Genomic DNA, 16,900 nt, shown 5'->3' with positions numbered 1-16,900 from the left:
GCCCTATTTGTTCTTAGTGGTATTGTAGGCCCTTGTATTCTGCATTTATCTAAGGTTACAAATAACTCTTAACCAAATACTTTATGCATTTAAATTATTCGTTCAAAAACAAAAAGAAATAGAATATTATTTGACTACTATAAAAGCTATAAGCTTCATTTTATATAATGGAGGTCTGATTTCTGATTTTTGTTTTTGTGATCAGTAGGCCTATAATTGCAGGGGCGGATCCAGGAATTATGTAAAGAGGGGGAGCCTTTACAAAATTTAAGGGGGCGCACGCACCCCACCCTAATTTTTTTTTTTTCACAAAAAAAAATATTTTAGTTTCTTATTGCTAGTGACAGTATGTAGGGCCTACTGGTTTATTGCCACTTGGTCTACTATCACACGGTCTACTTCCCAGTTCGTCTAACACCATTACGGCTAAACTCACTATCAATTTCGTCGAATGCGCGTTTGATCTACTTTCCACTTGGCTACCTACCGTTTCGTCTAATGACCAGAGTTTCTAATCGCTGTTTTGTCTCCTTGGACTTTTTCCGACTTTTTCTAATAAACTGTCGGGTATAGTGAGCACCATAGCCCATCTCGAAGTAGACCATCTGGTAATGAGGCTAAGTGGCAATTGGACGAAATGGTCATTGACGATCGAAGTGGTTGTAGACGAAGCAGGATTAGACCATGTTGGGTTGAGACCAAATGGATGGTAGACAAAAGTGAGAGTAGACCAAGTGACAGATCACCCTTCAAGTGTATACGGGTCCTACTATCTCTCATACAGTGCACTCAAAATGTATGACATAGGCCTACTATGGAGGCATATGTCATGTTCATAACTCATGATTATGCGTCATTTTTTTTTTTGGTTTATTTTTTTGTGTGTCGAGTCACCATGGATTTTTTACCGTAGTGTCTCCATACGTTAGAAATTATGTGTGTAAATTGTGTGATTTTGACTTGCAATAAAACATGAATTTTAAAAAAAAAAACATGATTGTGGGATACAGTCAGAGCTTTGTGGGAGCGGACTCGTGCAAAAGTCTAAAAAGACCCAACTCATTGGCATTTGGTAAACAGCAATACAACGTTCAGCGCCCCTCATACGGTATAAGAGAAGCACTCAAATCATGTTCGTATATGCTTAGCAGATGCATTTTTCTTCTGTCGGAAGAAACTGGCTAGCCTATGGTGGGGATAAAAATTCGGAACAACTCACAGCGCCTTCTGGTACCTTCTGCAGTTGAAAGCACGTGAGTGGTGAGAAGTAGTATCTGCCGCGTGCGTGCGTACTAGCCCAAGCTCGTCGCTTCAACTGTATGTACAGAACTCACAGACGCCTTCTATGCACACACACACACACACCACGTGCAAGACTCTTTCCCATACGCATTGCACGCAGCCTGGCCCCGTCTTGCTTTTATGAGTACTCAAGTATCTCATTCGATATTCGCACATCATCGAGCACGCGTCGAGCATAGCCGGCCAGCCGTATTAACCGCGAGGATTGAGGATTGGATCGATCAGGTACGGGTGTGACTCTGCTCGAAACAGTCGGACGTCACTCATTAACAGCCTGACAAATCTCCGATAGGGCTACTACTCAATCCACCGTTTAAAGGCGTTCAGAGCATGTAAGTACCATCCGTTATGAACTAAAATTCTATAGATTTCTGGAATCTAACGTTAGTATACCACCTAACGCAGGGCTGCCAACATTGGAAACAGCCGCTGTCGATGTCGCTTTTACACACAGCGGTCCAGTTGAGAGTGAGACTCCCATGCGGACCCATGATAGGCCAATCGCAATGCTATAATTTAGGAGTCAAAATGAGTGAGATCAATAGAAGTGCATGCAAATGAAATAAAGTTTTAGAGTGAGAAAGGACCAAAATGAGGGAGAGTTGGCAGCCCTGCCTAACGTTAGACTTCTAGAATTCTTTTAACAAAGTCCACGTTGCATTACCACGTGATTACAATTCTTTATAATGTAAACTAGCAACGTTACTACTCACTAGTCTAGCGTTAGACCCTCCCTAAGAAGGCCTAATTAACCATTTTATTAGATTTAGAGTCTACTTAGAGTTAGATTCCAATGTTTATAGACATGTTTACTATGGTTGGACCTAGATCTAGTAACCGTTAGGCCTAAGTACTACTCATTGACCGCCTTTTTTTAATTTGCTTGATAACATTGAAATTCACGTAAAAACTAACAGTTACATGAATGAGAAAATCCAGCACTCTATCAAATGCTGTTGTTCCCTTTTCAATTCAAAGTTTCAGTGCGAAAATATCGCCATCGAACTTGAGTGGCCTCTTTTCAGCTCCCCACGGTGCCGCTCCTTTTTTAGATCGACCGCTGTTTTTGCATTGACAATGCACACAAACCGAGTTGTATTGAACACCGTGTTGTATGAAGCTCTGGCCATATCGTGTTTTCTGTCACTGGTGACATCTTTTAACATGTACCCGAATATCAGACCGCTTGCTTGACCGAAAGATCAGTCTTTGTCTTTTAGTGATAGTGAATTCTGTAATGTCATTGGTCAATCACACTCAGACCAACCACTGAATATTTTCCGTATTCCATGATATATGATGTCATGATATTCCAGGTTAAACAGCAAAGACGCTTACTAGAACTCTAGTAACTAAAAAGACGGGAAAGTGCGCACTAATCCTGTACAAAACAAATGGACAGCGCGCGGTCCTCAAGCGTATTACGCACATCGCCCGGTCCTCAAGCGTATTACGCACATCGCCCGAGACCACTCACTTGATAAACAACAACCTAGCGCGTCTCGGGTGATGTGGGTCGTTGACTGAGACGCGCTGCGCACTGCCTTACAGCTATAGCTGCTGCGCGTGTATGTATGCGCGCATACAGTAATCAGCTAGCTCGCAGCTTGCGAGACGTAAGTCAACATGGCTGACAGCCGGCAATTTCAACACCATTCACGAGAGGAAATCAGCGAAAAGAAGGTTAGCACTTACACTTAAAAAGATAAAATCGTTACTCCCCGCTTGTTCTTACGAAATACTGGAAATATTTACGGTCTGGTGCCATATTCCATTCGACCTCCGGCCTCATGGAATATGGCACCAGACTATATAGACCGTAGATACAATGTGTATTTGCCCGTATTTTGTGAACAAGCAGGGGGTAACTAATAGTATGTGGTCGTCGGGGAAATGTTCCTCGGAGACTGTGTCTGGCTTCACGGATCGAAGGCAATGATGCTGGCTCTCGTGGGTATGCGCTGCCAGCGGTGGCGCACAGATCAAACGTTACGATAAACCAAATTTCAGACAGCTTCTTTACATTCAAACAAGTTTGACATGACACATTATGCAGCAATATTTGGGGTAACTTTCTCACATTGTGCAATCGAAATACAGTAACTAGGTTATATCGCAGAAATTTGTATCCATATCGCAACATCGCCGTTCGCTAGCTGCAAGTCACCGTTTTGAATCTGTTAGCCAATCACATGCGAGGTACTTGTTTTAATGAAAAAAACACATAGAAATCTACCTTGCATGTGATTGGCTAATGGATTCCTATGTTGAAGAGCTGTTACAACCGCTGGTAGTTGCATCTTTTTTCACGAAAATTCTACAAAAATGTTGGAACTATCATTAATCTGGTGAGTGCAATGCATAGTTGAAATGTTGATTTTTCTATACAAGCTTAAATTTGCCGACCTAGGGGCGTGAATTAGATGCAATCGAAAAGGGTGAGGTACCTCACCCAATTTTCCATAGAGACAATGATTAAGACCATCCCTACAGCGATGTACATGTATACTACCAACTTCAGTCTGTCTACGGAGGAGAGCGATAACGTCATAAAAGTAAAAGACTCCTCTGGACAGATGGATCTTTCTGTCTAACCGCTTGCACGCTTCTGTGATTTTGAATGAAAGCTATTCTGTGCGTGCGAAGCTCTCCTCATACAAGAGGCAAGCGGTGATAGATTTCCAACACGCATTTCCCTATTGATACACTATCTCCTGACGGACGATGAATGCTCAGACACTTTAACCTGTATTTTTAAGTAAAAATTCTCATAGGAAACTCTCTATCGTGGAATTTGTCACCATCCCGTATTAACTGCACCAAAATGCCACAGGTGATGACATACATTAGTATTCCACGATCAGTTTATAGGAAACTCTCGGCAAACTCTCTGTGTACTGATCGTGGAATTTGTCACCACCTATGGGATTTTGGCTGCAGTTAACACAGGCTGGTGACAAATTCCACGATCAGTATACTGAGGGTTTCCTACTGTGATCCGTATAATTATGTTGGATTGGATAACATTCTGAAAGTGGCAGAGTGGTCTTGAAGAGAAGGGAAAAGTGGGGTTGATGGAATAAACAGGGTAATTACGATAGGTTTAGTAGGAAAGTGGTGGTGACAAATTTCATTACAAAAAGTCTATACACGCGAACGGTGACAAACAGATAATGAGCTATGACGTAGATCCGTCATTTGCATACCACCTATCACAGTGCGTTGAGCGTTTCATGATGCAATCATGTGCCGCAAATGCTACGTTGAGCTAATGTATTAATGAAATCTAAGTAATAATAAAGACGCGCGCACCTATTGTCACGTCACGAATTTGCATACACGCCCTTGGGGACACGTACTTAACGCATTCTACAGCCGTGTGTTCTCTTTGTGTAGGCTGCCATTTCCTTGCCTTTCGTGCTCTAGACGTTGGTGTCGCACTTCAATTTAAATCGCCGATCGCCAAGGCAAAAACTGAATCTAACATGAAGTCACAAAAATCACGGGAATTCACAAATTTGCAAGGAGTGTCAGGAAGAATCCCATGGACAAATCAATTTCTAAAGTTTTTCGTCAATTTCTAAAGTTTTTCGTCAATATGATGAAGTATAACCTCACATAATGCAATAATGCCAACGCAACTTACAACGGAAATCGGTACTTCAGATCGGACAGGGCTAAGGCTGATACGCTTTCACAATAATTACACCAAAAAAGTTCATTCAATATAAATTACATTTTAGCATATTTCGTATTTTTTTCTGTGATTCTGAGTGTGTTTCATGTTATTTTAAGGGGTTTCCTGACTGACTGGTGAAGATCTTCTTATTGTTAGAGTTTTTAGCTCACTTGAGCCAAAGGCTCAAGTGAGCTATTGCGATCGCCCTTTGTCCGGCATCCGTTGTGCATCGTCCATCATGCGTAAACTTTTTACATTTTCATCTTCTCAAAAACCCCAAGACCAATTTTCACCAAACTTAGCAGGTAGCATCCCTAGGGGGTTAGAAACTCAATTTGTTAAAGTGGGCACCATGCTCCACCCAGGGAGCCCCCGGGGGGGGGGGGCCCAAACCTCCCAAAATGAAGGAATCTTTAAAAATCTTCTTCTTTGGAACCAGAAGTGATAGAGCTAAGTTAATACTGTGAGTTAGTACATTTCTTCATGGCGGAATCAGGGGTGCCCCCCTTGCGACCCAGGGGAGGGGGGTGGGGAGGCGTCCTAATGGGGTCTAAATTGTACATTTTCATCTTTCTTCTTCTTGAGAACCCTATGACCAATTTTCACCAAACTTGGCAGGTAGTATCCTTACAGGCATAGGATATCAATCTGTTCAAATGGGCACTGTATCCCACCTGGAGGGCCCCAAGGGGCCCAAACCTCCCAAAATGAAGGAATCTTTACAAATCTTCTCTAGAATCAGGAGTGATAGAGCTAAGTTAGTACTATTTATGACTGTAGTATCAAGTTTGTTTATGTAGCAGATCCAGGGGTGCCCCTCGTGGGGGCAGGGGAGAGTGATGGGGAGGTCCAAATGGGGGCCTAAATTGTACATTTTCATCTTCTTCCTGAAAACCTCATGATGGATTTTTATCAAACTTGGCAGGTAGTCGTATCCCTAGGGGGTTAGGATCTCAATTTATCAACATGGGCACCATGCCCCACCCAGGGGGCCCCAGGGGGGCCCCCAATCCCCTCAGAATTAAGGAATCTTTAAAAATTTGGGCCCTTTTTGTACGTTTACATCTTCTATAAGAATGCCTGGTCAAATTTTGGTAGAGCTGTGAATAATTTAGATTAGTGACTGTGTGAAAGGTGAACTTGCGATACTCTGGTGAGCGCTAGACCTGTGGGTCTCTTTTTTCTGTAAAGTTGAAGAGAGTTAAATTAGCAGTACCGTCTGGATGGGGGAACCAAGGACAGGCGTAATCGCCATTTGTTTTGTGTGCATTGTTCCACTTCACCGTGTTGGGTTGGTTGAGTACATGGCCGGCCGCGCGCTGGCAGGCAGGCCCGGCTAGCCAGCTGGATCGAAAGGGGCCCAACCGTGCTACAGAGGTTGACTGACTAAAAGGGTGCTTCATTTAAGAAAAGAAACTGAACTGAATAATCATAATCACAAATTACTTCAGTCTGTCGTAAACCTTGATTTAGGCTTGGTTCAGGACCAATTATCCAGCTAGATTCTGGGGTTTTTTAGTGCTACTGAAGGCCTATGAGCAGGCCATGGTGTAGCAAAGCAAACCCACTGCCAGCCAGTGACAACCCATTGAATAGTCACATTGTTATCATATTTGGTCATATAAACCTGCAAGATTATGAGGGAATCAGAAAACTGGGGCAGAGTTTCCATAATTCTTTGATATGGCTTGAGTTATATTGGTCGATGGTTATTGCAGGCCTCGAAATAGGATTTTGGAGGGGCAAGGCCATTTAGAAAAGGGCACTTTTTCCAAGAGGCCAGGGCACTTAGGTCAGTCAGAGGGGCACCAAGGCCACATTGGAAATAGCCTTTAAACAAGGCGACTCGCTCTGCGTGCCCCCGTATAGCGCGTTTACCCCACAAACCTGTTGGCCGGCGAGTGGAGCGAGCCGCCTTTATCCACTCGTTCAGGGATGTGTACGCAGAAAATGCACACGGCACCAAGGCAAGCCGCGCGCGCTTGCTAACAAATTTATATTCTTTGACAAATTTGCGTACAAATTTGTTAGCAAGCGCGCGCGGCTTGCCTTGGTGCGGTGTGTATTTTCTGCGTCAAATTTGTACGCAAATTTGTCAAAGAATATAAAGCAACAACAACGACAAAAGTACACATCCCTGAACGAGTGGCTAAAGGCGGCTCGCTCCACTCGCCGGCCAACAGGTTTGTGGGGTAAACGCGCTATACGGGGGCACGCAGAGCGAGTCGCCTTGTTTAAAGGCTACATTGGAAAGGGCATGTTGGGTGTTTATACGTGATGTGAATGCCCCATAGAGCTGTATGTTATCGACCGTGCTGCTACACTCCAGCAGCGCACGCACGCATAACATCTCTCCGCAGCAGACGACGTTAGGCAGTAGGCCATACGCAATACGATGTGGGTTCTGTAATACAGTACGTTCTCAACGTGTACGCCGCGCTCGCTTTGGAGCACTTCCGGCACCATTTTGCTTTGAGCATGCGGGCATGAATGCAGAGCGAGAGAGAGATGGCAATGCTCGCAGCCGTCCGACAGGCCTGGCATTTTTATGCCTCCGCCACGAAGTGGTGCCGGAGGCATTATGTTTTCGGGTTGTCCGTCCGTCCGTCCGCTTTCGTTTACGCGATAACTTGAGTAATATTTGCTGGAATTTTACCAAACTTGGTCCAAGTATGAAGTATGATAGGGCAATTATTTGATTAGATTTTGGGTGAAATCGGCTAAAGGTTAAAGGTCAAGGTCAAATCGTGAAATTGTATCCGTTTACGCAATAACTCAAGACTGGATGGAGCAAATTTCACCAAAATTTGTTGGAGGATGATGTATGATGGGTCAATTACTTGGTTAGTTTTTCAGTGAAATCGGACAGAGGTCAAAGGTCAAAGATCAAGGTCAAATCCTAAAATTTACCTGTTTACGTGATAACTCAAAACTGGATGGGGCAGCTTTCACCAAACTTGGTCCAAGGATGATGTATGATGGGACAATTAGTTGAGTAGATTTTAGTGACATTGGCAGGAGGTCAAAGGTCAAAAGGTCAAGGTCAAATGCTACAAATGTTGCAATTTCCCCCATATCTATGCAATGCCGAAGGTATTTTCTTGAAACTTGGTGTGGACATGTACTACTGCGTAAAGATTCTCCAGAGAGAGTTTCATGTCATAAGGTCAAAGGTCAAAAGGTTAGGTTAGGTGAAAATGTTGCAATATTACTTTTCTCGCAGATGGTTCAATGTATCTTCGTGGAACTTGGTACATATGCATGTACTGTCTGGCAGGGATTATCTAGGGAATTTAGGGGTCATGGGTCAATAGTCAGAGGTCAAGGTCAACTCCTCAAAATTTTACTATTTCCCTCATATACTAGTCAGGGCTCGACCTTAGCGGGAGCCCGGGGACCATTGGCTCCCCAGAAATGTATGAAAAAAGCCCGGCTGGGCTCCTTAAGTTTTTTTGCCGTATAGCCACACGTTTCAAGACAGAATCATAGTTTATGTACACAATTACACTATTGACGAGCGCGAGTGGCCCCGGCGCGCGCAGCGAGCCCTGACGCTCGAAGTTATTATCCCTGCAATTGCAATATAGACTACACACTGAACATATTTCATTCTCCAGCAGCCGGCCCACGTTGCCCGCATGTGTGTGTGTCTGTGTGTACCCGACGTGTGTGTGTTCCTATCTTCTATTATAGAATACTAGTAGTGTGCGCACTTGCAATTCGCTGCTTGCGTACTATGTACGCCGAATGGAACTTCGCGCGCCTGAATCCCTGTCGCCTACGGACCGTGGATGTTTACATCGATCGCCGTGGTATCCCCATGTGTGGCCGGCTGGGGAGCGTGAGTATAGTAGCTTAGCTATCACTTGACCGAAAGATCGGTCTGTATCTGTCAGTCGGGGAATGTTCCGCGGAGACTGCATCTGGCTTCACGGATCCCCTCCGTATACAGACCGAAGTCAATGATCCCAGCTCCTGTGTGGAGTAACGCGCACAGATCAAACGTTACGATAAACCAAATTTCAGACTGCTTTTTTACATTCAAACAAGTTTGACATGACATGACACATTATGCAGCAATATTTGGAGTTAATTTCTCACTTTGTGCAATCGAAATACTCACAGTAACTCGGTTATAATGCAGAAATTTTATCCATATCACAACATTGCCGTTCGCTAGCAGTAAGTCGCCATTTCGAATCTGTAAACCAATCACATACAAGGTACGTGTTTAGTGAAAAAAACACGTAGAAACTACCTCGCATGTGATTGGCTAATAGATTCATACTGTATGTTTCTGCAGTTTGAACGTGACGACGCGACGGGCTGGTTGATGTGTGTTTTACGTTGAAAATTCTACCGAAATGTTGGATTATTCATTAATCTGGTGAGTGTAGTCTATTCTTGAATAGTTGACTATACAAGCTTAAATTTGCCGACCTAGGGCCGTGAATTAGACGCAATCGAGAAGGGCGAGGTACCTCACCCAATTTTCCATAGAGACAGTGGTTAAGAATATCCACACAGCAATGGGTACTGGTACCTTCCGTCTGTCTACAGAGGACAGCGTCAATGGCAAAATATAAAAGAGTCCTCCGGACAGACGGATCTTTCTGTCTAAGCTATCACACACTGTAGCCAGCTGCCACTATAAACAGTACCCTATTTCGTTTTGAGTCGGGGTAGAAGCACTCCGTTGTGCAATGTCTGCTTCTTTTTCTCTTCTTCTTCTGCTTTTCCCTTGCCTCCCAAGTACGAAATGATTTTTAGAATGTTGTGTGTGTGTTTTGTAACGTTAGTGCATCATTTTTCTGCAAGGAAGAGGTGAGTTTCTGTTCGTGTATTGATGAGCACTGCAGTAAATGTGCAGGTGAAAAGCGTTCGAACTTTCTTTCCCGAGTATCGTGGAAACTCGATGTATTTCTAGGCCTATTAAAGGAGATCTCATATAACAGAATACTTATAACAAACTATTTTCCGGTCAAAATGAATTAATTGCCTTTGTTTTGTATCGTTTATTGACGATCCCAAGGATCTCGTCGCAATACAGAGTTTCCAATGTGTATTAATTTTCGCGTAGCTTTCGGTGCTGCAAACTTTTGCTAGGGCCTAATCCTACTACTAAACTTATCGTTCTATTTCTGTCGTTCCTCACACCTCGTTTGGTACGATTTCTTCCATTTTATATCACTTTATCCGTTCCCTTTATACTTTGAAATATTTAAACAATTCTTTCAAGTGTCTCGCACTGTTATTTTCGTAACAGCGATTTCTCCGCTTTGCTGCAATACTTTTTCGAATCGAAGCGACGTGTGTTGTCTTTTCTAAATATTTGTGTTGTTGGGAGGTGTTGATACTTTGTATTTGTTATTTATTTTCCTCGGTTTTTATCTCGAGGGACTGTGCGTGTTTCTTAATGTTGATAGGAAAAGGCTAAAATGATCTGAGTGATGTCTGATGGTGATGATGAAAACTACGCTGGTATAAAAAGACGGCTTACTGCAAATGCTGAGCGTACTTGCCGTTCGTTTTATTTCACTTTCCCTCTTATTCTTCTTCCCCCTTACTCTTCTTTCCCCTCCAAAGAATGATAAAAAAAAAAGAAATTACATACACCTCACAACAAAAAGATCCACGATCTACCAACCTTCGTAAAGTTAAATCTAAATGTTCAATATCAGCACAGAATAAGGAGAAAGCATGTCATTAATTACAATAAATTAGAGCGAAGAGATTGTGAAATACTGAATACGTGCGCGCAGTCTCTTCGGCTCGAAGAAACTTGACACCCACCCCGCTCCCCTTGTGGAAATTTCCACAAAAGCAGGTGCCACACCCAGGTGTGTGCCAGACGAAAGAATGCGCGCACTGGAATAAACAGCGTGTAAATATCTTGAAAATATCGATCTCGAGAAGAACCAGCTCAGTTGAATTAAAGGAATCATTGCAAAGATACCGTGATTCTACAATTTTATAGCCTTTCTTTTGGTGCATAGCAGGAAACATCAGTCGAATATGGTGTACTTAATCGAATATCTTATGTTCCCTGAACAATAAAAAAAGAATCGATTAATCAGTCAATTAAAAAGGCAATCACAGAAATACTTAATAAAAGGTCTCGTATGCCCAGACAAATTCACTATGAAGTAGGTCCAATGAGATGCAGTCATCACATGGTTAGACAGCAAAATCATGACAATTAATTTCAGTTCATGCTCATCATAACTGCTTATTACTTTTCAAAGTTTTGGCTATCAACATTCGTTCGTAGGTGTTTTGTTGTCCCCGCCGAACGAGTTCGAGCAGGGGACTATGAAACGGGCTCCGTACGTGTGTGTGTCCGTGTGTCCGTCCGTGCGTCCGTCCGTGCGTCCGTGTGTGATCAAAATGTTCAAAATGCTACTCCTTCGCCATTTCTAACCCGATTTTGATTCTGTTTGCTTTATATGATAGCACTACATGGGAGCTTTGAAACTTCTATAAAGAATTTCAGTTGTGACCTTTGACCTTGACCTTTGACCTATATTGTACATTTTGCTTCAAAATGCTACTCCTTCGCCATTTCTAACCCGATTTTGATTCCGTTTGCTTTATATGATGGCACTAGGTGAGGGCTTCAAAACTTCTACACAGAATTTTGACCTTTGACTTCTTTGACCTTTGACCTTGATTTTTTGCCTATATTGTACATTGGTTACAAAATGCTACTCCTTCGCCATTTCTAACCCGATTTCGATTCCGTTTGCTTTATATGATGGCACTAGGTGAGGGCTTCAAAACTTCTACACAGAATTTTGACCTTTGACTTCTTTGACCTTTGACCTTGATTTTTGACCTAAATTGTACATTTTGCTACAAAATGCTACTCCTTCGCCATTTGTAACCCGATTTCAATTCCGTTTGCTTTAAGTGATGGCACTTGGTGAGGGCTTCAAAACTTCTACACAGAATTTTGACCTTTGACTTCTTTGACCTCTGACCTTGATTTTTGACCTGTATTGTACATTGGCTACAAAATGCTACTTCCGGCGGGGACATATATTACGCACCGCGTAATTTCTACTTTTCCTTGTTTTTTATGCCTCCGCCACGAAGTGGTGCCGGAGGCATTATGTTTTCGGGTTGTCCGTCCGTCCGTCCTTCCGTCCGTCCGTAATGAATTTTGTGGACAAGGTAACTATCAAAACCTGTTGAGGTATCCTAATGAAACTTGGCATGTATGTGTATTAGGGGGTGAAGTTGTGCCTATCAACTTTTGGGTGCACATGCTCAAGGTCAAAGGTCAAAAGGTCAAGGTCAAATACATAAAATTTCACTTTTCCACCATATCTATTGAATGCCTGAAGATATTTTCTTGAAACTTAGTGTATACATGTATTACCCAATTAAGATTCTCTGGTGAAAGTTTGCATCATGAGGTCAAAGGTCAAAAGGTCAGGGTCAAATACATGAAATTTCACTATTTTCGCCATATCTATTGAATGCCTGAAGATATTTTCTTGAAACTTAGTGTATACATGTATTACCCAATTAAGATTCTCTGGTGAAAGTTTGGGTCATGAGGTCAAAGGTCAAAAGGTCAAGTAAAAAATATCAAAACTTCTTTTTTTTCTCCGTGCCTTGGAAAATTGTTCAAGGTATCTTCATGGAACATAGAATATACATGTACTGACTGGAAGTGATTATCTAGAGAATGTAGGGTTCATGAGGTCAAAGGTCAAGTGCAACACTTCAAAATTTTACTATTTCCCTCATATTTATGCAATGCCAGCAGGGTTATTATTTTTTTACACTTGGTGTATGCATGTGTAACCTAATAGAAATTCTCTGGAAAGTTTTTTTTTCTTCTTTTTTTGCCTCAAAGGTCAAAAGGTCAAAGATCAAGTGAAAGTGCTGAACTAACTTTTTCCTCCATATCTCGAGGTGGCTCAAGTTATCTTGAAACTTAGTACTTATTATGCATGTTCTACCTGAAAGTGATTATCTTATGAATTTTAGGGTCAAGGGCCAGATGAAAATGGTAACAATTTACTATTCAATTCAGAAATTGCACTTTTTCTCCACACCTGTACCTTGAAAATTACTCAATGCCTAAATGTATGAATGGGTCAAAGTCAAGTTAAAGTCCTTAAATCCCTAGATACATGCTCTCCTATTCATCCAATTAAACCTAGGTCAAGGAAGGTGAACATTCAACACATTTGTGACAAACTTGTCATTTCAATATTTTGCCAATTTTGTGAAAATGTAATCACACATTGTCCACATGTACTATCTAGACCTATTGGGAAAATCATGCATTATGGCGGAGGCATACCAGTCGCCAAAGCGACATTTGTAGTTTTGTTTGTTTTGTATGTTTTTCCTTGTGAAAGACGTAATGACTTCTTCGTATCGAATGTAAACTGCATGTTAAATACCGTAAACAAGCCATCAGCTCAGCTATGGCACATTCAATTCATCGAACTTGCAGTAACCTCTATAGGCAGGAGCACATGGCGCATTCCTTTAAACTTGAAAGTACAACCACGTGTTTGCACATTGGCGCAACCACACACAGCGCGGCATTTTGCGATCATCGTTATAGCAGACTTTCCGATTCCAGTCAGGGTAAAAGAAATTGGAATACCGGTACTTTCGGAAAATACTGATGTTTAAAAATCCAGTAAAATTAAAAAGCTTGAAAACAGCGCATGATTATGTTTTATAGTAAACAATAGTTGGAAACACCGAACAGAGTTTTGCATTCACTCACACAGAAGCTTTCTTGAGAAGATGAAAGCATCCCCCTTCCCTGCTAGATAGTGGAAGCTTCCATAACCAGCCCAGCAAGTTTCTGGAGGTACATACATGCACTTGTAGTCTTGTACACATGCATTGAGAGAAAGCAATCAATCACCGCTGAACATTGCGTAGTTTGGATTCTTTATTGTGCTAGTGACCAGCTCGATACTTCGGCATGTGTCGTAATGTTATGTTAAAGAGCTTGTAGACCTTATAAGTCGACAAGTTTAATTCAAAATGGCAAAGAAGAGGGAGGTGGAAAAAATACAGATTCTGGTGGAAAATACGGATTTTGGAGCTGCTGAGTACGGATTTGTGCTTCCAAAGGTTGGCAGCTCTGCTGATCAATCAACATGTGGCGTTACATAATTGTTTCTAACCCACACCTTGCAGCTAAAAAAAGAAGAACCGAGAAAGAAAGACAATAATTATGAACAGACCAGGGTAAGAAATTACACAAGGGAATGGGAGAGGGACCACACAAAACACCTACACACACACACGCAGGTGCACGGCAGGCACAGGCACACACACACACACACACACTGTGACTGTGCTAAAACCCGTTAGATACTAAGAACCAGGTATCTCCGGCTTGTGTCTGGAGAAATGCATGTTAGAAGTATCTAAACGAAATCTTCTCCACCAGGTTAATACATGTATGTAATAGACCTCTACTGCTGATTGTGACTGAGGGAAACGTGGCTCTCTAATACCCCTTTCCCACTGAAGAAAATCTTCCCCGGGGGCACCTGGGGGCACCCGGGGAACCCCGCAGTGTGAAAGGTCACTCGGTTGAAACCTAGGGGAAGCCTAGGTGAAACACCGATGAAATTTTGGGCAATTTTTACCCGAGAAGCGTCCTTGGTAAACACCGATAGTTCAACGGGAAATCACCCGGTGGTTCACCGAGAGCGCCCAGCGTGAAAGGTTGTCTCGGTGAAACACCGGGGAAAATATGCAGATTATGTCAAAGGTCATGTCTTGTTTCTGGTCATGCACACGTTTTCAGCTAGCTAGCGCGCACTCGACCTCCCAAATCCACACGTACAGGGTACTAGTAATTCGTGTTTGTAAACATACACACGACACTACATAGTATGTCGTTTCATGTGCAATGTGGCGTTCACAGAGCGACAGCATTGTTTTCCATCGTGCTGTGCATTGTATTGTTTAATTAGCACGCGCTGTATACAAAGCTGATACAGGTTTACAATGTACTTGATCGCCTTGATGCTTCCCCTTCTTCGTCTTCCTCTAGTGTCTAGCTCTTAACTCTTCCAGTAAAGTCTGATAGTGATACAGTCCGCCTCTTGCTTGATTTTTTCGTATTTTGTGCTTTTCTCGTCAACTGCTGGGTTTACAGTGTGCAGGAGAAATCCGTTGACGTTTTGTACTGCTGAAATTTGAGGGAATTTTGCAAATGGCTGGAACGTGGACCAAAGACGAAGAGAGATTGTAACTTCAATTACGTAGCGAGGCAGCAGTGAACGAAGAACTGAGCAGGACGTCGGCTGACGCTGGCCCCGCGTACGAGTCCCTCCTCCGAAAACTTGCTGAACATGGGATCGGAAAAACCAAATCGCAGATGCACAACAAACTCAAGTACATAAGATCACCCACGTTGCGAGCTGAAAACCCGTCTAGGGGAAAGTTTCACCGAGAGCAGTGTGAAACGACGGCACTGAAACTTTCACCGAGAGGTTCCCCGGTGAATTCACCGGGGAACCTCTCGGTGGTTCACCGAGACGGGCAGCGGGAAAGGGGTTTGAAACTCAATTTGGCTCCCTAAAAAGGTCCCTGAGGAGCCCGGCTGGCTTCCTAGAAAAAAAGTTAAGGTCGAGCCCTGCTAGTATATGCAATGCTTGCATTATTAGTTTCAAAACTTAATACATGCATTACCTTATGGAGATTCTCCGGGGAATTTCCAGCCAGAAGGTCAAAGGTCAAAGGTTAAGGGTCAAAGGCCAGGTTTCAATGCCCCCACCCCAAAAAAAAAAAAAAATCTATTTTGTACCTTCATCACACTCTTTCTTCGTACCTTGGAAATTACTCAATGCATAAACTTCCCCAAAATTCCCCAAATATGTGTACCTGCACTCTTAGAAAATTATAGCAAACCCAGTTCAAGACATTTCTGACAAACCTGTCATTTCAATATTTTGCCAGTTATGTGAAACTGTCATGGATCACACTTTGTGAAGACATTGTACTACGCCTATTGGGAGAATCATGCATTATGGCGGAGGCATAGCGACATTTCTAGTTTAGCATGGCTTGCGACCACTTGCTTCGGCCCGCTGCTGCCTAGCTAGTAACTCTATGGCCGCTGTGCTGCGGAGGCAGTCGGGACGGTAAAAGCCGGTCGGGCGTACATGTACGTAGACTTCTACACGTCGTCTCGTATCTCGGAAAGATACTTTGGCCCGAATTCACAAAGGTGGTACAAACAAAACCATGGTCTAAACCATGGACAAAAACCATGGAGCGCTAAGTGTCAAACAGAATATTTCGTTACGAAATTGGTCATTTCGTCGACAAAATGACTGTTTCGTTAACGAAATTATCATTTCGTGGACGAAATGTTCATTTAGTTACAAAATGTTGTCATTTCTTTACAAAATAATCATTTCATCGACAAAATGACTGATTTCGTAGCGAAATATCGCATGCGACACTTGGCATTCCATGGTTTTTGTCCATGGTTTAAACCATGGTTTCATTTGTACCACCTTCGTGAATTCGGGCCTTTGAGTTTGAATCAGATATATTGGGACGCGAGTGAACTGAAGGTATGATATTTGAGATCAGGAAAGTTGTTCAAGCTTATTAAAGTGTAGACTTTGAGAAAGGGCATATTATACGTCATAAATAATAACTTTCATTCTAAAAGGGCACCATGGCCACAAGAAAAAGGGCACATTTTTTTTGGCCGTAACTTTGATCAAGGAAAAAAAGGCATTGCGGCCAACGAGAGGGGCACCGACGGCCATGGCCCTCGGTGGCCGTCGGTTAATTCGAGGCCTGTTATTGCTGCAATTCCCTCATTCATTGAATGGTCATATGGTCATAATTAGTTAATTGTAATAACATGCAAAAATTTGGGCCCTTATTGTACGATGTACATTTTCATCC

At 42.6% G+C, this 16,900-nt stretch overlaps 1 protein-coding gene across 1 annotated transcript in view; it reads left to right on the top strand.

The window, feature by feature from the left end:
* Positions 1-1,460: 1,460 nt before the first annotated feature.
* Positions 1,461-16,900, top strand: part of LOC140238358 (heat shock cognate 71 kDa protein-like) — a 65,094-nt gene continuing 49,654 nt past the window's right edge. Inside the window, exon 1 of the mRNA XM_072318292.1 lies at positions 1,461-1,634. The gene's annotated coding sequence lies outside the window, so the exon portion shown is untranslated. The remainder of the gene's footprint in view (positions 1,635-16,900) is intronic.

The sequence above is a fragment of the Diadema setosum genome, chromosome 14 (genome assembly GCF_964275005.1).
Source record: "Diadema setosum chromosome 14, eeDiaSeto1, whole genome shotgun sequence".
Lineage (NCBI taxonomy): Eukaryota > Metazoa > Echinodermata > Echinoidea > Diadematoida > Diadematidae > Diadema > Diadema setosum.
This window is presented reverse-complemented; position numbering and strand designations above follow the sequence as displayed.